We start from the raw sequence: 23,531 nt of genomic DNA on the forward strand, positions 1-23,531 counted from the left end.
GAAACAAATCAAGCCATATCATCATTATCCAGCTTCTACATTGCCACTTTTCCCCAATTGGGAATAAGTCACATGATTCCCTGTCCTTGCTACCCTTCAGTCCCAACCACAGGCCCGCTACCCAAGCTTCGGTTCAGTTGCATATTCCTTTGCCACTCTCCAGAATGGCCATCGTTACCTAGAGAACTTCTCAGCTCTCAAAACTCAACTCACAAGCCACCTCCTAGGTGATTTTTTAGAATTTTTCCTGGAAGCATTTATCAGTCTCTTCTCAAAGATCTCAGTGGCACTGTGTATGTACTTCTGGCACAGTACTTAATTGTGTTATAATGATCTGTTAGGATGTCTGTCATCCCAGCACACCAGGAAGGCATCTTTGTATGTCTCCCACCAAGGAAAGCAAATAGAAAGTATAGAACAAGTGCATATTCAATGGGTTGTCTTGGGAAGTTCAGAGAAATTTTCTTCTGAATACATTCTTTATGCTGAATATATAATTCTCCATAGCTAGCCACTGGTTTGGCTGTGCTTGGTCCTTCATGCAAACCTCCCCCAAGTCAAACTCAATAACCATTAGTTCATTTGCAGTTGTGTTGATCGAATCCTGTCCCAAAGCTCGAAAGGGCAAAGTGTTTTTTTAAGTGTTTTTTTAGCTCTTTTGTTGTCGATACCGAAAGGCAGGCTACTAATCTGCCTTCTGCTTACTTTTAGAACTTGCCACATTGGTCAAACCACGTCATTATGATATCAGGCTTTGAGAGAAAGAGTCCTTCATTTTAAGTCTTTGCATGATTAAAGTCTTTCAATTACCATTCAATTTAATTAAATGGCTTTTATGATTTAATTTTAGTGAGGGGAAAATGATCAGTCATTCAAACGATGATGGAATGATGTTTTTTTTTTATTATTTCAGTAGATAACAGGAAAAGGCTTTTGAGATAAGTTTTATAATAAAAAATCCTTCTAGTCAGTAAAGTGTGTTATCAGTAATGAAAAAGGAGTTGTTGATGTTGTTAATTAATAAGTGATGAATTAGTATGGAACAACCTGACACCTCACTTACCCCAGTAACACTACCCCGGGAAATTATAGGGGATATTGGCCCATCACTCTTTACAGAGCATTTTCTTGAGAGAACGAGAGATGAGAGCAAGAGCAAAAGAATGAATCAAGTTATGTGAGCTTTAAAAGTGAAAATTCTCAATTGCAGTTTGGTAGTACTCAAGCAAAATTAATTTGTTAAAGAAAATACATGATCTATGTTACAGCAGGTTGTAGAAATATCATAATTTATTTAATAACTTATATTTCCCTTTTTTCAAAATTAAGAATTGATACTCTAAGTTGATGTCATAATATTTTCTTCATTGTAAATTTCAGGAGGTTTTTTTCATTCTCATCAGTGACATTCTTTAGGATGCTAAATATTAACTTGCTAATAGAGAGGGGAAATAAGCAATTAATGTCAGGATTCTTTTATGAGCAAAACTATTTTAAGTGTGTACCTTTTTAATACAACCTACCAATTTTTTTTCTGATCCAGTAAGAGATAGTCTAATAACCAAGTGATATTTAGTTATTTGGCTTAAGGTTCTGGTATCAATTTCTCAAAAATGAGTATCCTGCAATTCTGATACTACCTAGACTTAGCCCGAACCCCACAAGTGTAGGGGAAAGTTCTTAGCAAGACCTTCCCCTCTTCAGACGCCAGCCATAAGTTTAGGGGCCACCTGCACTTCTGACCAACTGGCGAACAACCCCATCAGTTCACTAATTTGCTAGAACAACTCAGAGAATTCCCTGAAAGTCCTATACTTAGGGTTACAGTTTTATTACAAAGGCTACACCAAAGGAACAACCAAATGGAGGGATCACACAGGACAAGGTCTGGGAGGGGCGGAGATGCAGAGCTTCCGTGGCCCCCCTTTTTGGAACCTGGCAAGTTACTCTCCCAGCACGTGATATTTTCACCAGCTGTTAAGTTTTTGGTCCAGAGTATTTATTGGCATTTCATTACATAGGCATAATTGATTCTCCCCAAGGATCAACCTGCCCTAAAGTTTCAACCCTCTGATTCTGCAGTTGTTCTTTCTGATTGCCAGCCTCCATCCTGAGCTATCTAGGAGCCCCATCTTCAGCTGCCTAATTAACATAACAAAGACACTCCTGTCCCTCAGGAAATTCCAAGGACTTCAGAAGCTTTTTGCCTGGAACCAGGGACATGATTTTGTTGTTGTTGTTATTGTTTTTATTGTTTTATTATACCACAGATTTATTTCACAAAAACATCTGAGGTTTGGCTTTTTTAGTGGTTATTCAGTTAGTTCAAATGATATTTTCTAGTTGTCCCTTTCATGTTTATAACCAGCCTTGCGAGGAAGCGAGATCAGGGAGTAGTGTAAGAAGGCACGTCGTTTCCTGCCTGACGCTCTATTTCAGAAGGCCAGAACAATATAGAGATGCCATGCTACTAAAAACAATCCCGAGCACATTGCGTATATGTTCTCATTGAATTTATTGAGGCTGTAGTGGTCCAGAAAGGTAAATAAAAACACGTGGTTAGAGTCCAACACAGGCCTGTACAATTCCAAAACTATTTTTCCCCTCCAGTCCACATTATATCGTAGATTAGAACTGAGTTCTAGCGAGAGGAAAAGGGGACTGCTGCTGTTGGTACAAGTGGTTGTGGAAAGAGAAAAGGGAGGTTTTGTACAAAAGGCTGGACTTCAACCAGACCTTGAAGAATGTGTAGAAATTAGATCCTGAAAAGAGAAGCCAGAGGGCCTTCTTTTTTTTTTTAACAAAACCCAAATCTTTTTTAAATTGTATTTATTTATTTTAGAGAGATGGGGAAGGGAGGGAGAAAGAAAGGGAGTTAAACATCAATGTGTGGTTGCCTCTAGCACACCCCATACTGGGGATATGGCCTGCAGCTCAGGCAGGTGCCCTGTCTGGGAATTAAACCGGCAATGCTTTGGTTCACAGGCCTGGGCTCAATTCACTGAGCTACGCCAGCCAGGGCCACCAGAGGGCCTTCTTGATGAGAACACAATGAGTAAATGTGAGATAGAAATAAATCTGAGATATTAATGGAGCAAGTACATTTCTTTCCTTGAATATGCTGGTTACAGAGAACTCCTTTTCCCTGGATTCCACCTGTTCATTCCATTCTGCATTACTGCTTTTAGTAGAAGATTCTCTCTTGCCGCCAGGCAAGTCAGCCCTCTGACACCTCCTCCTCATAGCTTTCAGTTCTACTCTCCATAAGACAGTCATCAGAGAAATGAAGGTTTCTTTTCCGGCCCCTGAAAGTTCACTTCCCACAGGTTAGTCCAACCCAGTCCTCGCCTGCATTCTTCACACCATGTGGTTCTGAAATTTTCTATCACTGAAATTGTCTTTCTGATTTGGGTGATGGTTAAGAAAGTCTGTTGTGACAGCAAAGAGGTTTGAATCTGAGGTGCTACCTGCCATTTAACAGGTTTATTAGTTAATTGACCTCTTTGAATCTTAGATTCCTTTTCTATAAGGTAAGCATATTGATAACTGCCTCGGAGATAGTGAAAATTTTATGAAGTAAGACAGTACTCCAAATGGAATAAGTATTCAATTTATATGATCTATTATTAGGGTAATGTATCTGTGAGCATTTTCTCTTTAAAAAGAAAACCTTACATTTAATAGCCTAAAATAAAATAGAATAATTTATTAGCTCATTATTTGGTGTGCTGGTATCTATGGCTGGGCTCAGCCTCAGAGTTCTGATGCTCTTCAGTGGGCTCACTTGTGTATCGGCCATCCGCTGGTGGTTGAACGTCTCACTCATGTGTCTGGTGTTCAGCTGGCTGCAGGCTGTATGGTTCTGGCCAGATGTTCTCATCATCCATCAGGCCAGCCTGTATTGTTCTCATGGTAGAGGTCTCAGGATTCCCAGGAGCACCAAAGGGACCCGTCCGTATTATGCAAGTACTTTCTCAGTTTCCACCGGTGACATGTTTGCTACTGTCCCATTGGCCAAAACCAGTCCAGGACTGGTATGGAACAGCAATGTCAAAGGTCATGGATGCAGGGAGGGTGAAGAATTATGGCTAATCTTGTAAGCTACCCCAGACTATTGTTCTCTTTCTAAGAAAAGTATTTTGAAGGCAGTAGTGAAAGATGATTACTCTGCTGAAGGCTGAATTTGTGTTTATCTCCTGGGACATTATTGACTTTGTACTTCACTGTGTCTATGTGAGAGTGGGTGTATGGGTGTGTATTTGTGTGTGTGTGAGAGAAAGAGAGAGAGAGAGGGAGGAAGAGGAAGAGAAGAAGGAGATGGGAAATTGATAGGAAACTGGAATGGCCCACCTGGAGAGAAGATCACTAAATCAAATGGCCTTGGCAGTCTCATGCCTCATCTGGGCAAAAGGAACAGAGGAAGGCCTCCAGCTCAGGCCTGTCCACCTCCACAGCTGTCCCGGCTGGGGTGTGAAAAGGAGATACAAGGTACCAGACATCCCAGAGAGTTAATATTTCTTCCATTAGTCCCTTTATGCTGCAAATATGAGTTGAGCACTATCTCCAGGATTGCTACTAGCTTGTTTGCGGCATCTACTGTGGATCCTGCTGCTTTCTCTTCCAGTGATCACAGACACAGCACGTTGCCTATATGGGCATAAGCTTTCTCAACTGTTTAATGAGGTCATTGGATTTAGTTATCTAAAGGTATCTTTCATTGGTGACATGTACAATTTTACTATATTATACTCTTTCATGTTTCCCTTTAAAACTTACACATCTTTTTCCCAACTCTTCAGCCCCCCCAGCTTATTGTTCTGATGTCATCCACCAATGGATGGGATAGAATACTCAAAAAAAAAACAACACTTGAATCAATAGAGTCTATTTCTGTGAGTGTGTGACATCTAATAGACTTTTACATTTTATCACGTAAGATTTCTTGTAGTTTTTCTTGTCCAAGTGAAATTTCTCTGTCATGACTTCCTAGCCTGATGAAAGTGGCAGGAGGTTGACCTACCTTAAGTGGGACTGAGTTTCTCTTTCTACTTACACTTGTTTTATAATGGAGACTTCTGTCAATTTGGGTTAAGAAGAATGGCATTAACTAGGGGGTAATGGGCATTGACTTACTCTCTCTGTGAATCTCAGTTTTTTCATCAGTTCCACAATTCTTACCTAAATATTATTTTTACGAGGAGCAAATAACATAAGGTTCTGTAAATACCAAGATCAGAGTCTGTTTCCTTGTAGGACTTCAAGTAATATATGTTTTCCTTTTCACCCTTCACCTCCTTGCTGAACTGCGCAAATGGGATCTTGTGCACAAGCTACAGCACTTTGTAACTCTGAAATATAAAACGAACAATGGATTATGATTGCTGGCACCAGTCTGTGCTCTAATGCCTGGGAAGTACTAGATTGTCGCTGCTCGGAGATACCCCGCTGGGTTAGAGGTAGCACTGGGGATGGACCATGGTCTTTGTCTCCAGTCTACAGCTTTGTCCACTGCTCACTATCTATCCACTACCCTTGGGAGGTCAGCACGTCATAAATGGGCTTATACATATCACCTTAAGGTCTGGAGCCTTCAGTGATGCAACAAACACCTAGGCATCCACACCGGGTTTGAACCCTATAGGGAAGAATGCATACATTTAGATAAAATATTTCAGTGCAGTGCCACTTAGCATTCCAGTAGGGTGCCTAGCCTTGGTCCTTGTAGTATCTTGAGATAACCTTCCCCCTTCCCCTTATTTCTTCACCTCTTAAAACAGAGAGCAAAGTTTCACTGTTAAAGGACTCTCAGATATTCCTGAAAGGCATTGATAAATACAAAGGGTTGTTTATTTCCTTTGGTGAGTGGGTTTTCCCCCTTGAGAGGTTGCCTTCTGAAATGTGCATGAAAGCACCATCATTTCTTTTTGCCTTCTCAAGAGAGTCATAAAATGCTATTGGCTGTTAGATGAAATGCCACACCTGGGTTCCACTGATCTAAGGGGATTTGGGATTCTCAGGGTGGTCAGAGATTAATTTTACATGAGTTATATTCAGAAACTTTCCTGGGTGTTCTCTCAGTGTTTGCATAATTAAGACAGTGCATTGTCAAGGCCCAGGCCGGGGTTATGAGCTCATTGGAAATTCAAAGACTAAGTTCAACCAGCATATTGGATGCAAGACTATTAAGTGAAACACTTCTGGAGGTAAAGTTACTGGGGCTCAAATAGGGCAGCTTCTGAATCTATGGGAATTTGTGTGGTCTTCCCAATCAGCCTTTGGGGATAGAAAGAAGGAGAAAGCGAGAAATGGGGATGAGCTTCTTACAAATGGTTTTAATATGAAATACACAAGTTAAATTTAAGTAGAACATGAGAGCTAGGGCTTTGATCACTAAAATGTGCCATTAAATGCTTTTTTAAAGAAGTTAATTTCTAAGGAATGTGCATTGATTTCATAAGTATAAGCAATCAATGGACATGTAATGAGAAACTTGATATGTGAGACCTACATTCAGAGGCTGTAACCTCACAAATGCAACACCAGAGATGAAACTTACACATATTTAAATTGAGTTTTCAATGAATATGGTTTGATAGGCTAGGGAAGTATGCACGTTTATGGCATTGCTTCAGTGGGAAGATGTTTCATGAGTCACAACAGATGGTAACAGGTTGTATCCACCTACCCTTGACCTCAGCAGCAGCTGTGGGAAGCTGGGAAGTGTGTGTTTGGGAAGTGTGTGGGAAGAGGTGGAGGCACAGTTATGCAGGAAGAAGGATATTTCTCTAGTCACTGCATATGTTGTGCATTGAGAAGAACGGATAAAGGAGGGTAGAAGAAGGGAAAGGGAAGAAAGGGAAGAAATAAGAGCAGGAGAGGAGGAGGGAACGAAAAAGGGGCAACCCATTAATAATTCTTGGATGATTAATTCTAGGCCTCATGCCCAGTATTTGCATTTGTATTGTCTCAGTTTCCCTCACTATGGCGCAATGAGTGTGAGTGGAATAATCTTATTCATGGCAACACAAGCGGAAGGGATTCTGCCTTCAAGTTTCAATAGCAGTTACAGCAAGGGGCATTGTGAATCCAGCAAGACTATCCAAGTTCTTACTGAATGATTTTAATGCCTTAATAAAGAGTTCTAATTTTTAGAAGATGAAAATGGAAAACAACAATTGAGTATAAAAATAACAAGCTATCTTACTGGGGAATTAAGGACTAACACTACATAATACAATACTGCCAGATCTTACTCTCCTTTGAAGGTACAAGTAGCCCCTTCCCCAGGCCACCCAGTCTCAGTGTGAACAGTCAAGGAAGAAGGATGACAATTGCAAAGGTGTTGGCAAAAGTTTCCAGTTCTGATCCCTATCCAGAGTCCTTCCTCCAGCCTCCTCCTTTCCTAAAACGAAGCCTGAGCAGGCTTAGAAGTGGTGGCCCTTAGTCCCTTCGCTCTGCTATTCAGTGGCCCTAATCAATGTCCCCTCAAGTGCTCATTTCCTCTTCAGGGCATTTTGCTTGGCCTTTTCACTGTTGTAAAAGCATCAACACTATTCCTTCCATCATTTCTGACCTTCAACCACATTCTTCTTATCCTCTCTGAAAAATTCCTCAAAATCCTTACAAAGGAAGACGATTTAGCCCCAAACCCTGAGAGATAGTGTTTTTTTCTGCCTCCTTAATAGTTCAACTTTATGATTTTGCTTCGTAAACTCTCCAGTGTTTACCCCATTCCATCTAAATTTTTGGAGCATCAGGTAAGATGCTTATGGTTGCAAGTAATAGTTTCACTTATTTTCTATGACTTGAAAAACAGCTGTTTATTATCTCATGTAGCAGTGGGTCTAGAGGTTGATGTCCCGGACTAGACATTGACCACGGTCCTGCCATCTGAGTGCCAGTCCCCTGTTTCTTTCTTCACCTACCCTTGTGCTTATTTATTCAGGATGGCTGTGCATGGCCCCCAAAAGAGGGAAGGGCATTTCCTCCTACACATCCCTTTTTTCTTCTAGGAATAAAATATTACTGAGAGGTACCCTAGGAGACATTTATTTCTTATTGAAATGGAAAAAAAATGGATTCCCGATTGTCTTGCTGAGTAAGTATCTACTTATGATGAACCAAATCACAGCATGCTGTTAAGCACCTTATGGTACACTTGACCAGTGTTTCCTTTCACATGCCTGCCTCCACACTACTGCATATTGTAGGTTATCCCTTGGAGAGGCCCTTTCCTTCCACTCTGCCTGTCAAATCCCACCCACCCAGCTAGACCCAATGCATAGACCATCTTCTTTATTAAGCTTTCTTTTTCCTCCCACCCATTCCTTGAACTGAGAAAACCCTGTCTTTTTGTTGTGTCCTCAGAGGATTTTGATAACCTGTGCTATAGTATACATCCTTTTCCACCTTTGGGTGTCATTATATGTGTGGACATTGTACTTGTCCTATTGGTTAATAATCTCTTTGAGAGCAAGGCCCTACCTTGCTACCTTTATTGTACTGATAGTGCCTAGAAACTAACTGAATGGATCAGAGGCAAACAACTTGACCCCTGACCATCAAAAATATGTGAAGGGACACAAAACATATATGACCTGCTATATAAGCAAACTAATAGTATTGGCAATGAAAAAAATATATCCCAGGGCAGTCCAGACTGATGCTGAGGTCAATGAATGTGTTAACACCTGTTTGGGATAAGAAGAAGGACCACTGTGAGCAGAAGGCTTCAGGAAAGTCTTCATAGATATCTTTAGAAATCAAACTGGATATTGCATTGTCATAAAAATTTGAATGTGTATCAAGGAAAGGAAAAGACAGAGAAGGCATGGGGATATGGAAGAAAACAGAAATGACTTTCAGCATCTGTGGGTTGGTTTGAACACACCAAGAAGAAATCCTAATAGTGCCTAATGATTTTATCAAATCTTTCAACTTATAAAGTACTGTCGCATATATCGTTTTATGTGATTCCATAGAATGAAGGTCCATAGAATGAAGTCTACTCTATTGAAAATACAATTCATTGCAAAGGAGATTCACTGTGCACGGTCAAAACAGGCATTAGTGGTAACAGATCTGTTTGTACCAAAAGTAATCATGGGGGAGGGGAGGAAAAGGGAGATGCTGATGATACTGAAACCAGAAAAGACACCAGTGTTGGGCTGCCTGTCACTACCAAACCCAATAAGCAATGATAGCAATTGAATCTTTATGGTGCTTTATTCAGATGGCTGGTGATCTAAGAAGATGGCAGGTTCATACCCTAACAGACCATCTTGTCTTCTTTTTCCAGGCCAGACTTTTTATAACGGGGGAATAAACAAGGTGCGGTGAGGGCTTTGAGATTCAGATACTGCAACATTCCTGTCCTGGGCAGTTAGCTGTTCCCAGGGGAGGGTGGGTGGTCTGTCTCTCCCTGAAACAGAAAGGCCCAGATGCCTCCACTTGTCCTCAAGTGGTAATCTTTAGCGGTGCCCCAGGAGGTCAGCTATTTTCCCAGGAGCCAGGATGGGCCTTATCTGTAGTTTCTGAAATAAAAGCTTTAACATACACATTACTTGTTAGACTTATTACTTTTTACTTTAAGCTAAAATTTTCCAAGTTTTGAGTCCCCTATCAATACCAACTATAATGATACTGATTCCTAGAGTCCTAAAGGCTGAGGACAAACAAACACAACAAAAAGAAGAACACAGAGTTTATGATGTGTGCTCCATTCATACCTCTGATCTGGGATACATGGAATCTGTGTTAACCAGGTCCAAGTTCAGTGCAATGCAAAGGCATTGTGTTTACTTAGTGCTTCCTTCTGTCAGAGAACACGGCCATGTGGGCCTAGGCATTTATTTTTTTATTTAATAACTTCATTACCATCTAAAGATTCAGACTTTATTCTCAAACCATCTCCCTCACCAAGCCTGTTTACACTGAAAACCTAAAAGCTCATTTCCAGGCTCTCGCCCTTAGTTGCTACCCAGGATTCCCCAGTGATAGCGTCCTGAGTGATGGGTATTTACCTGAAGGTGAGATGAACAGCTGAAACCTCATGACCTCTTTAGCACAGGGACTGGAAATCTCTTAGCAATCACCACAAAGTTATGTTTGCTATTGGAAAATTGCTTTGGGAAATGATGTGAATCAGAGACCTAAATTTTCTGTCAAGATAAACTTTAGTAGTGAGCAAATCAAAATTTGGAGGCAAAAAAAAAAGATCTGTTTGTGTTTTATCTCATTTTTATTAACATTCTTTAATATTCGCCACTGCCTTACTCTGTGAGCCAAACCGCCCGTGGAAGCCCTGGACTGCAGAGAAGGTTCGGGAATTTCTCTAGAGAGGATTCTTTCAGTCTCATTTTACCAACAGAAGCTGCTGATAACGGATGTGCTTTAAAAGAATTAAGGTGGAAAATAAAGCCCCTAAAAGCCCACCATGCAGACACCAGGAATCGGCGGCCTCCGGACTGGCCCAGACTGTCTGGTGTGTTTCCAGAAACTGCTGTTATGCAGTCTGCACAGACGGTGGAGTGCCTGGACTAGCAAGAGAGGGCAGGAAGCTTGGCAGAGCGCCAGCTCCGAGCACGATTCTTTTTTTCCTTTTCCCGAAAAGCTGAGCCTGGTGAAAAATAAAAACACAAGCAGACCCTTTCCCTTTTCCCCATCTGTTTTCATCCTAGTTCTGCAGGGTTGGTAGCCCAGGGTAAACCAGTGGAGCCCAGCAGAATGCTGGCTGCCGAATGCATTCCTGGCTTTGCTGCAGTTCAGGGCTGCGGGGTCTGAGCACACGGAGTCTCATCGGCTGACAGATAGGGGGGCCACTGCAGTAGCATGTCTGAGGGCTCAGAAAAGCCACCCGTGCACTTTTGGTGGCAGAGATATACTGTGATAAGGGATTATCATCAGACCAAGGTCAACTCCTGCCCTTACCTTCTTCCAGACACCTCAGTTTAAACTCTCAGGTTACCCACCGAGCATATGCTGCTAGAAAGAGGTGTGCTCGGAAACAGGACTGGGAATCGACTCTGTTGACAGAACTGGGAAGAAACATTATATTGAAAAGCACTATATAAAGGCAACCCCCTGAAGCAACTCTTGGGGTACCTCTGCGAAGGGGAGGTAACCTCCCCTCATTGTAACCTCCTTTTCAACAAAGTATTCTAGCTGACTTTAACTAATAGAGAAGGGACTATGTCTCCTTGTTCCCACTTACTGTAGTTGCTAATCTGCACCCCAGTTTTCCTCTCTACGAAGATAAATTTTTATTACTAATTCAGTGTTCTCTTTAACCTCTTATAGCCACTTCTCAGAATCCATTTCTAGAGTGTACTCTTCCCTAAGGCCTTTCCGTTTTCTCCTCGTCTGTTTGTATACACACCGGATGGGAACTAACATTACTTGAGAACCTTACCATCAGCCAGCACTCTGGCCAACTCAACAAATGGGATCTCTGATCATCATCCCGAGAACCTGCAGGGCAGCCATTGATATGTCCATTTTAGAGATGTGGGTGCCAAGGTTCATAGAACTGAAATAATTACCTGCTTAAAGGCCATCCGACCCACTTGGGTCTGATCCTGTGCTAGCTGATAAGGAACGAAGTCAAATGAAAGGCGGGGCCCTCCCTCCAGAAGCAAACAGTCTAGTTGGCTCCCTGCTACATATGCTCTTAACAGAGGAGTCATGGGGGACTCAGTTCAGAGCAGTGACTAACAGCGGGCATTTCAGCTCCTGTGGAGGAGAGTTTGAAGCATGTGGCCCTCTGAATTCATACTGTGGGGGTGGCACCCACGCGCCATCATCCGCCTCCATCCACTGCTTGAATCTTTTCATACCTTGCGGCTTTGGAAGTTGTCACTTACATTATCTCATTTGATCCTTGCTAGATCCTTGTGAAAAAGGCTGAAAAAGGATTATGTCTGAATTTTATAGACAAGAGAATTGAGGTCCAGAAAGATGGTGTTTTATCTAAGTAAATGGCAGAGCAGTGCCAGGTCTCTGCCTATTAATTCCACGCCCAATAGACTTGACTAATACATCGTGAAGCCTCCAGACAAAGACAACTCTGGGAGGTGTCAAGTGCAAGAGGTGGTTGATAAGACTCAGTTCCCCAACCGAAACTTGGTTTTCAAAGGATCACTGAATTTCCGTTTTGCAATATTGACGTAGTGGACCACTTGGACCTTCTCAAGGTCTTGCATTGGTGACCCGCCACGCTGCTTTAACTTTACGCTGTTGGTTCTTCCCATGTTAATCCATGTCTAACTCGGTGTTCCTCACACATTTTTTTAGCTCCCCCAAAGAGTTTCTTTTAGACATTTTTCCCAGTTGCTCCTTCACTCTGAAATGTTTATATTACAGTTATATTGTATGTCTATTTACAGACACACAAGAAGTAAGATTTTTTTTTGCCCCTTGAGAATGAATTTTTACCCTCTTGGTTCATCATCACTGCCATTGGGAATGCAGAGTGTAACTCATAACTGTGAATTCAGTAAAAATATTTTTGGAAGAAGAAGGCAGAGGAGGTGGAACAGAAGAAGGAGGAAAGAAGGAGAGGGAGGGAGGGAAGGAAGCTGAGCAGGAGGGATGGAAGGAGGGAGATAAGAAGGGAAGAGAGAAAAACAGCAAACCAATAGTAAGACAAGTCAGCAAAACACAAAACACTAAACCGAAGGGTGTCCTCAATTTCCTAACAGCTACGGCATTTCTTGGTAGTGTGATTCATGTGGTGGGGTTCCCCATTGCCCAAAGTGTACCCATTATGCCTCTCCAAAGCCAGGGAAGGGCATTCTCTAACTATTCTGTGAATGAATCACAAGGAAGAGACAGTAGCTTGAAAATGACTCACCTTTCAATATCTAATTTTCTAGGTATAAACTAACTAGTGTGTGCCCTCCGACCAAACATAGGGTAGGTGCTGGGTTGGTCTCCAGGGAAGGTAGAAGATTGGTGAACTCATAACGTTACTTGTGGATGAGGAACAAAAACGAGAATGTATTGGAATCACTCCTACTTTTCTTCCCCTTCTTAACTCCACGCCCTGCCTACCAAATTGACTAACTAGAGGGAAAGCCAAAAATCATAACTACAGATGAGGGAAAAAAGGCCCGACTAATGGAATCGACTTGCCTAAGTCCAAGCAGCACATCAGTGGCACAGCCGGAACTTGGATTCTGCCCCTGGATACCTGTGGCCCCTGTCCCAGAAGAGAGAGTCCAGCTCAGACGTGTTCTTTTGTCACTATGCGTGGGCAGCGCCAAACTGGAACTGTTGGTGCACAGAGAAAAACCATCTTTAAACCAACGCCAGCAAATCTGTTACAGCTGAAGATGTATGCTTAGTGTCCCAGGGGCTAGAATGATTCAGTATTGCTGATATTCAATAAGAGTTTGGGAGCTGGATAACAATCGCGAGCTGTGGAGTAGCCTTTCACCCACCCTCAGGAATTGACTACGGATAGCAAATAGCTCAGATGTGGAAATGAGTCCTGCCATCTCGCCAAAGACCCATGTGAACAATGCGTCCTTGAGCTGGCCAGCAGCCTTCGGTTCCTGTGGAAACTGGAAGAGGGTGCCAAATCTGCATGAGTGCATGAATGCCCGTGCCCAGGCACACGCGTAATCCAGCGGTGGGTACATTCGCCAGGCCTGCCTGACCTCGGTGGCAAGCCAAACCAATTAAGAACCAGAGCGAAGTCACACACGAGTGTAGAGAGGCCAAGGCCTGAGCAGTTGCAAAGCTGGGAAGGAAGCCACGCGTGCCTGTGGGACCTCAGTCCGCCTCCTTATCCTCTCGTTTTAAACCCAGTGCTTCAGGGACTCAGCGTTGGGGCTATCGCCTTATCACAGAAGAAAAAGAAAGTAGCATGGCTTTGGAGTAGGGCCTCCCGGGTCAACTCAGACCCTCCCTAGCTGTGTGACCTTGTTTTTGTTTGTTTGTTATTTAAAAAAAAAAAAAAAAAACTGTTTTAACCTCACCTGAGGTCATTTTTTCATTGCTTTTGGAGAGAGAGGAGGGGAAAGAGATAAACGTTGGTGTAAGAGAGATCTATTGACTGGGTGCCGTCCCATATATGCCGGGACCAGGGACGAAACCCACAACCCGGGTATGTGCCCTGACAGAAAATCAAACCCACAACCTTCTGGTTATGGGATGATGCTCCAACCAACTGACCCACACCAGCCAGGGCTGTTTGTTATTTTATCTTTTATTAAATTAAAAAAAACCCACTTATCTAACACCTACATATGCCAGGTACTGGTCAAAGCGCATTATAAAGAATAACTCATTTAGTTTTCAGTAATAACGTATTTCTCATAACAACCCCATCTCCATTTAATAGGCAAAGGGACAAGGATCAGTTTAAGTTAAGGTTAAATAACTTGCCAAATTCACTCAGAATCTGAACCCAAGCATTGGCCCCTACTAAGTACAATTTATAATAATCAATCCCCTGGCCAGGGGGAGCCTTTCCTAAATGGATCAGGGTGGAGGGGAGGCCTCTTCTGTGCACCTCCATGGTATGTCTGGTGGGCCTGGACTCTTAGCACAGACCTTGGCTGATGCCTCACCTTTAGGCTCCGTTGTTCTATTTCTCTCTCAAGGCATATTTATTTAGTCCCTGAACAAGAAATGCCGTGTTAGTTTGATCGAATGAGTTGACCAACATAGTTAGAACTAAAAAATACCTTCAGTTATATTTCAGTTACAGTGTGGTTTCTCCATTGCTTCCCCACAGTGTATGTGTTTGTTTTGCTTTCATTTAATCTTCATTATTTTTAAAGTAGTGTACACAAAAGGATCAATATAAGAAACTCAGATAAAAATGATCTGGGCCATAAGCGAAGGAGTGAGGCTGAATTGTTTTTGAAGGACCATTATTTTTGAAATAAAATACACGCACGGACTCAATTTCGGGGAAATGCAGATTTCACCACAAATACAATCACGCTGGAACAGGCAGTGAGACAAAAATCACAGAGTGCTTAGTTGTTTTGCAGCTGAGGGACAAATGACAGGATTGCCTTGGCCAGCTAAAGACAGATTGCTGCATTGTTCTATTAATTGTGGATAGCTTGGCTTTTCCAGACCTTTCTGTGGCCGACCAGTCCAGCTCTCACTCGCCACCTTGTCACTTTTAGCTATGGCTGTGTCCTGTATCTCTGAGGTAGAGGCCCTGCCACACATAGTTTACCATACCGAGAGTCCTTAATTAAAGATAAACACACTGATGGCAAACACCTAATAATACATGATTTTTGAAGAGGACACTTATTTAAGCAGAAACAATACACTAGAAAATTCAGTCTTGAACATGACTTCAACAGAAGCCCTGTGACCTGTTGACAGATCTGGTCTTGCACAGAGCAATGGCTCACATTTTTTTTTTTCATCTGAGGGCACAAGGATGGATCTCCAGTCCAAATGCACATCACCCAGCTATTCCCATACCTGAAATTCTGGCATTGGCACACTTTCTTTTGGTTATTTCCCACAAAGATCCTTTTGTGAGCTGCACAAATCCAAGGATAGAATCGTTAAGACCATCCATCCATCAGTTTTCTACTCAGATTCAGTTTTCACATTCTTGAAAAAGTAGCTGGCAGAGGCATAAATGTCAAGTGGGCTGAGCAGGAAGGGAGCATTTTGGTGCTGGGGTATTTGGAAAGAGTCGTTATCTTTTTGGATGTCTCCGAGGCCTCCTGGGCGGCTGTGGCAAAGAAAAAAAAGAGGAAGGCACAGGGTGGGGGTGGGACATAAAGGGGCAGTGGTGTGAGCGGGTTGCCAGATGCTGTCCAGTCGGAGAAGGAGGGGATGCAGGGACACGTGCACAATATATTCTCCGGGACACCTCCTGGAAGACGTCATGACTTCTGTGTTTTGAACAGGGCCAGCCATGTCTCATAACGATACAACAAATCAGAGGAGGGAAGGGACACGGCAGAAGAGGATGGTCACAGAATTTAGAAGAGGCAATTCTAGGTCCAGTCATGGCAGTGGCAGTGACCTTGAGCAAGCTACTTAACCTCTTCTGATGTGAGACTTCTTGTCTTAAAACATGTGAGACTAGTCTGTGTCTGTCTTGTGAGACTGCTGGGAGAATTAAAATAAATGAAATAATTAGTTGTAAATAGCTCTTTGTAAACGATGGAGGGCTCAGAAACATATTACAGCCCAGCTCTGGCTGCCTGTCTTTCTCACAGTATCAGCGCCACCCGGTGGAGTCACTGAGGGCTTCCTCATTCAAGACTCTGTCCAGGCCAACCCCCCGCCTGCCATGTACTTTTCAAAAGCTGCAGCCAGACTTGTGGTTCCTGTAGATGACTGAGCTGCACACGCTGGGATTCTTGTGGCCCACTGATTCTCACCCTTGGCTTACCTTCAGAATCACCTGGGAAGCTTTACAGAGTCTCCTCACCAAAGCCACACTCCAGCTCAATCAAATCAGAATCTCTTGGGGAGGAACCTGGACATCAGTATTTATTAAAGCTCCCAAGGGGTCCCAATGCACATTCAGGGTTGAGAAGCAGTCTCATCGCTAAGTGAGAGAAAGAAGGATGCAGCTAGACAATGAATTATTCTTTTCTCATAATGCAGGGGGAAAAATTACTTTCCAACATCACGTTGAAAAGAAGCAAATAGCCAGCCTGGTAGATCAGAATAAAGAAATAACTGAAAATGGTGGACAAGTCGAGCTGGTGTATTACAGCCACTTCTAATGATTATTTGAGCAATATAACGCACAAATCTTAAAACTCCCCTTCTTTCTCGTTTTTTCCTCTCCCCCCTCTTACCCCTCACATCTTCCCTTGCCTTTTATTTTCCCCAACCTCTCCCTTTTTACCTCCCTCCTCTTTCTTTTCATTTTACAAAAGGGCTCTGAACTACTCATATTAATTGTACCCACTTGCTCATACTGTAGTCAGCTATTTTAGGAACCCTGTACAGATGTTTCTCTGCCCCCCTGCCCCTACCCTAGTGGCATTCATCACCTGTTCTTTGACTGGGCCTACTCCATGGCACATTCCTGTGCCTGCACGCTCTCCCATGTGGGTGAGTGTGAGTGTATCCTCTCTAGGATTTCCTTTCCTCTCTTCCTTCACGTTCAAAAAACCCTCTTTTCCTTCCCACACATGCCTGCACATTCTCATGTTTGTCAGCATGCCCACCTCCTCTCGGAGGCCCTGTCTCTCTGTGATTGTTTTCCCCTACCTTTTCTCATTCCTATGCTGTCCAGCTTGATGAAGCAGAATTTCTGGGGAATGGGAGTCAGGGGAATTTTAATTTTTCTGGTTAAGTGACACTGGCTTGAAAATCATATTTGTCTCATGTTTTATTGTTGGGGGGGGGGGGCGGTGGGAGATGGTAAGATCAGAAGGCCAGAACTCAAAGGGATCTTAGGGAATGCCTGGATGAAAACCCATGCAGTAGGATGCTTATCGGGTGACTCCAAGCCAAGTGAGTAGTAACACTGGGTTTAAAGGCCACATCTTCTCAGTGCTGGACCTTGAACTCCCAGAGCACACACTTGAACTGACCAGGACCCATCAAATGTGAATTGCCCTTTGTTTATTTAGGTGACCTCTCCAGTTCTCATGAACTTCACTCATGTATGTTGCTTCTCTGGCGCCTACTACATTTCAGTTTGTAATGCTTGCATCTCTAGCCCATCCTGTTTCTAAGATCTGAGATTATTTTCCTGATTAGTATGCCCACCCTACTACTCATTAGACTAACCACACTGATTTATGTATGTATGTATGTATGTATGTATGTATGTATTTATTTTTAAAGAGAGGAGAAGAGAGGGAGAAAGGGAGAGAAGCATTGATGTGAGAAAGAAAAATTGATTGTTTGCCTCTTGTAAGGGCCCTGACCAGGGAGCAAATCCAAAACCTAGGCATGTGCCCTGACCAGGGATTGAACCAGTGTCCTTTCGCTTTGCAGGATGACGCCCGACCAAACTAAGCCACACCAGTTAGGGCCAGGAACCACATTGATTTCTTTTCTAATGGAAGCCCATTCACATCTCAGAGGTGGATGAGGCTTGGTGTGAGAAGGAGAAAACACAGACAGTTGGGCTAAATTTTTTCAGGCTTCAGAACACCTCCTGAAAGAAATATCAAATGTCTCATTTTTCTTGTTAATTAAATATCTACTGTTAACTTGGTTTTTCCCTGCATCTAAATGAGATATTGCTTTATTAAAAAGTGGGTCGAATGAGGGTTCTGACAAGTTTCGTCCCAGTGAATTTTGCCATATGTTCTTTTGGAGGCACGTGCTAGCTGCAGGTCCTCTTGTGGATTAGCAACCAACCTGCGGGTTTTTAATTTAGACTTCTAGTTCTTCGCCAAGGGAAAGGAAGAGTAAAAGAAAATCGATCTAAGAGAACCAAAACCTAATTGGTCAGAAAGGCCACCTCCAGCAAAGCTGGAGCTTAGCATGTCGGTTTAGACAGCCTCATTACATTAGACCACAGAGCAGAGCTTCTCAACCTCAGCAATCTTGACGTTTAGGGCCAAAGCGTTCTGCTTGTTGCAGGGGTCTTTTCTTTGCATTGCATTTGCAGGTGTTTAGAGGCATCCCTGACCTCTACCTGCTAAATACCAGTAGCATCATCCACCCCAGTCCATGCATGAAAATTAAAAATATTTCCAGATATCACCAATTGTTCGTTGGGTGGCAAATCTGACCCTGGGTGACAATCACTTTGTCATAGAGACCTAGCCCATCTAGTGGCCAAGGAAGAAATATGAATAAATCCCCAACAGTCATATACAGTTGCCAGTACTTTGCACCTTCTGAGTCAAAAATTCTCTGGTTGGAGGTTGGGGTGGATAATTGTCTGGATATGTCTGCTTCCGAAAGCCTGTGAAAGGTCTCCTCTCTTGCCAGAGTGCCGCATTACCTAAATACCAGAAGCCAAAACCAAGTCATGAGAATTATAGGATCCAAACATTGCCCCCCTGTCCTCCAACAAAAATCTGGAGAGCATGTTTCCTGGCCTGTGAGTGAAGCTCTTTGCTGGTGAAGGAGAACAGAGGGCAACTGTTCAAGGAAGGAAGAAGCAGAGTGCAAGTGAAAAGGGCACCAAACTGAATTCCAGGGCTCCCAATTGCTAGCCGGGTTACTTGGCACAAAGCATTCAACCTCTCTGAACCTGAGGGCCTCATGTAAAGATAAGGTTCCTGGTACCTCCCCCCACACATCGAAACCTACATCAGGGCTCGTATACCAAGGAACCACTCAATAAACTCATTTCCTCCATCTCATTTACATCAAGGATGTAATAGCCAGGTCCTTCTCTTTGAGCAGAAACCAAACACCTTCAGATATGGTATCCAACTGAGGATGGCCAAGAGACAGTGTGCTCAGTCCGGGGTAAGAATTTTGCCTCCTGAATTTCTGGGGGGAAATCAGAGTAGGGCATTTTTTAACAACAACAACAAAAAAGTGATACTTAACCCTGAGGTGGAACTTGTTAATTAGGAACATGCTCTCAAAAAAAAAAGCATTGCCATCTGCTGGCTCTTACCACGAGGAGCAGGGCTATACTCTCCTGTGGCATGAGGATCCCAGATCCCCAAGAACGCAAAGCACCTACCAACTCATTAACTAATACCTGAAAATGCCACCAGCCGTCAGCCCACTCAGTCCTTTACACCGTAATTGTGACTGATTTTATCAGGTCCTTTCCTGAGTAAAAGTTTGATCATGGTAGAGCAAAGTGCAGGGTAATTCATGCTGGAGGGTAGTTACTTCCTGAGCTAATTTATTTGTGTGGATATATGTGGATATAGCAGTATATATAACATGTATGTGTGTGTGTGGTTATATCTATGTTATGATCTGTACATGTGTGGGTTGGTATCCCTAAACTTCTGTCAAAATATATTTCATGGGCCCGTTTAACAGTCATATGCATGTTACTTGACATTTCATAAATGGCAAACCGGCATAACCACCGATCCAGAGGAGAAAAGTGGTGCTTATTTTGAGAACCCTGAGCCATTATAACACCCATTGTCCAAAACAGATAAAAAGTCTGGTCTTCCAATCATGTTCCCTGTGAGGGGGGTGTCTGATGCCTTTCATTTCACCAGGACACATAAACCACCAGTGCCCTCTTCCATGTGGCAGATCGAGTAGGTGCCGAACTTGCTGGCGAGCTGAGCCGATTAATAGAACCCAGAAACCCAGGTGGCCCCGAGACCCGCCAGTGATCTGTGCGCAGTTGCTTAGGAAACTTGAGAGAAACGCCAAGTGGTGTTTGCCCCTCTAATTACTTATACAGACACATAAATGTGCTGTTGATACTAAGTTGTACCAAATGGCTGCCCTCCGGCATGCAGGGAGAAAGGTAAATCATTCATACTTGGAGGAGCTTGCGAAAATATAAAAAAACAAATGTTAACATGTTTTCCTCTTATTGGAATAACCTTTCCTTTGTGATGGCACCTTTCAGCCCTACACGCCCAGTACGTGTGTAAAACTGCTGCTGTCAACTCTTGTTGTGGCTAAAGTCGTGTGTCAGGGCGCCTCTCCTGTGAGTGAAGGCCACAGGGTGGGTTTCACTTAACCTGCTCCTTCTGACACCGCCTGAATCTCTGCCAGGACTAACACTGGAGTGAGGGCATCAGTCGTCATTTGAAAAGACTTTTTTTCTATATAAATATTCAAGAAAATCCTCTATAGTATGGCTGAACTTCAATAAGCTGGGAAGGTTCTGCAAGTGGAGGGTTAATTCATCCCAAATCACCAGGAGATACAGGAACCCTGGCCTTAAATTCTCTTCACGTGGCACAGGATAATGAGATTAGCACCCTCTGTGGGAAGAACCAAAAAAAAAAAAAAAAAAAAGAGGTACTTACACCTTTAAAAATGAGATTCTCTTTTAAATGCTAAGTTGTTTGCTTAGAGGGGTCAGAGCAAGTTTCTTGAAGCTTAAAGATTAATTCATTTGAGAAAGAAAAGATTTCAAGTGTCACAAAACCTTAGTTAAAACTACCAAGTCCCCTTATTTTTTTGTCTTTTCCCTCCCCCTGCCATTCTCTAGACCAAGAGTTACAGGGGCACGAAACAGTGTGAGCTAAATACCTCTGTTAGTGTAGGAAACGTATTGGCTTGCCTACAGAGATACACAAGGCAGAGACATACAGATGGACACAGGCAAAGCTTTCTGTGGCCACTGTTTGCTCTCCAGGTCTCAGATTGCAGATTCCCCTTTGCAGTACCCATTCATTATATTTTCATGGACTTAAGATCTCCTACATGTGTGGTAAACTAGTCATATGGTTGGGGTAGCAGCAACAGAAAGCAAAGCACAATTATTTTCTTACTTGTATCTCCTGGCCACATTGAAAAAAGAAAAATGAAAGAAACAGGAGAAAAAAAACTTGGGAATAGGAGATAAACTTTGCAGCTTCCAATATCCCTATTTTTAGTGGGTAGGGGGACCTGTGGTTCTGATGTTGGCCAGAGGGCTTTACTTCTAGAAGCTTCCCCTATACGCACACCAGCTCAGCCCTTAATGCACCACGTGACAGCTGCTTTTGGCACTGGATTCCAGGAGCTTTCCTATGAGATTAAATCAGTAGGATCCTAGGCTTCTTTCAGTTGCCACAATTCGGGGATTCTTTTTCTCTTGAAAAGGTATGTCGTTTTTTGGAGAGGCCTTTTCAGTTGGGTTTAACTTTAGATATGAGATACATCCCCGAGAGATCCTTGTCCCTGCTAACCCTGCCGTCCCTGTGATACACTATTTAACACGGCAGCCTCAGAAGATGGTGCTGAAATCAAATACCAGGACCCCCTCCTCAAGTTCTCAGACACCTCTCCTGGAGAACATGGCCAGTCTAAATGGGTGTTAAGTTCATGGTATATGTCCTAATGTCATGTTTTAATTAGAAGCAAAGCAAGAAGCAGTTTCCCAAGCTAATGTGTTGGGGAGGGGCCTGCAGCTGTCTCTCAAGGCTTAACATCTTAGAGATATTTGCAAAATATTTCTCTTGAAAGGAGCTGTTAGAAGCAGGTTTGTGAGGCATATCAGTTTCTCCTTAGGTAGAACAGAAATCTGCTACCCAACCTCAGTTTAAGTAAATCTCCTGGAGATGCCATTCTGCACGTCAAACAGCTGATCCTTTTTAGTTGGGAGGCTGGTGGCATTTGCATTTTGGGAAATGGTGGTGTAGGTTTTTCCCCACCCTCTTCCTGCTATTTGGATTTCTTGAAAAAGAAAAAGAAAATGCTACTCTGTAGGATCATTCGGAAGGGTGAGCCACCTGAGTTTGAGAAAGACTTCTGGGCATGGACAACATTTGGTTTTGTGTTCACCATGTGCCATCCATGACAGTTTATTTCCATCATACATTTGCTCACATTGTTAGCGAGGGAAAGACCCCTCCCATCCAACACACACATGCTCTTCCTCCTCCTCCTCCTCTTCCTTCCCTCCCCCTTCTCCGCAACCACCAAGTGATACTACCCTTCAACAAATAACCCAAATCTCAACAGTGAACCTGGAGACCTACCTATGAAGGGTGGCAAGGGGAAGTCATTAATCCCAACACACAAAAAAGTAAAACAGCACAGGAAAAGCCAGCATTACACAAAAAGGCAATCTGAGAAGAGACAGCTTTTGTCCCGGATTAACAAATCGATCCCATTTCGGTAAGGCATTGGATCAAACACAGGGTCAAATGATGATGTCCCCCCACCACCCCACCCCACACATATCACATCTGCATCACATCTGCCCCCAGAGTCTCCTGCTACAAGGCATTACCCAGTAGGCACTGATCATGAGGCAGGATTTTTCTGACTGTTCCCCATAGTAACTAGGAGTGTGCTGTCGCTGCTGAGAACCTCAGCTTGCTGCAGTCTTAGCAATGTGCTCCAGAAAGCACAGCTTTCATCACCAAACATTTGAATTCCGTCTGATTCCCCTCAGTCAGACCACAGAGAGCAGGGACTGAGGGCCGTTCTTTCAGGGACGAGCAGGGAAAAGGGCACAAATGCTACTAAGTCTGGTGACTAAAAGGCATAAGAGAATTATGAACCAGTGGCATTTGGGGGTGAGGTTTCAAATTGATTTGAAAGATGGTTATATTATGTCCAAAACAAGGTTTCTTGTGAATAGGACAAGCTGTCCGGCACTGCCTTTTAAAAGCCATTTGCAGTGATCCCTCCTTTCGAGGCTGAGTGGATGCTTGGTCCACCTTTCCACTTGTTTTAAAGTGGTTAGATGGCATGACACCCCCTAAAAATAATATAAAGGGTCTGGCTTTTTTTAGTCCTTAGTCATGTGGAGAAAATCAACCGGATAATTTCTGTTTGTCTTTCTTAATATTTCAAATGGAGTCTGACTCCTTTGCTCCTGAATTTCGGGTTCTTCCTTCTGGCTGCCAGCCACACTGTTGCTCCTGCCTCCTCCCCTCTACCCCCGCTCCCCCCACACACTCAGTGGGGAGGAAATTTTAACTGTTGCTTGTCTTTTAACACAGGTAACAACTCATTTAGATTACTCCAGT

General features: G+C 43.1%; 1 protein-coding gene across 1 annotated transcript in view; it reads left to right on the forward strand.

Annotated features, from left to right (window-relative positions):
• LOC119000346 (catenin alpha-2-like) overlaps positions 1 to 23,531 on the forward strand; it is an 895,408-nt gene that overhangs the window by 735,827 nt on the left and 136,050 nt on the right. The window lies entirely within an intron of this gene.

The sequence above is a fragment of the Sturnira hondurensis genome, unplaced genomic scaffold (assembly GCF_014824575.4).
Source record: "Sturnira hondurensis isolate 20B ecotype Veracruz unplaced genomic scaffold, ASM1482457v3 Scaffold0015596, whole genome shotgun sequence".
Taxonomy (NCBI): domain Eukaryota; kingdom Metazoa; phylum Chordata; class Mammalia; order Chiroptera; family Phyllostomidae; genus Sturnira; species Sturnira hondurensis.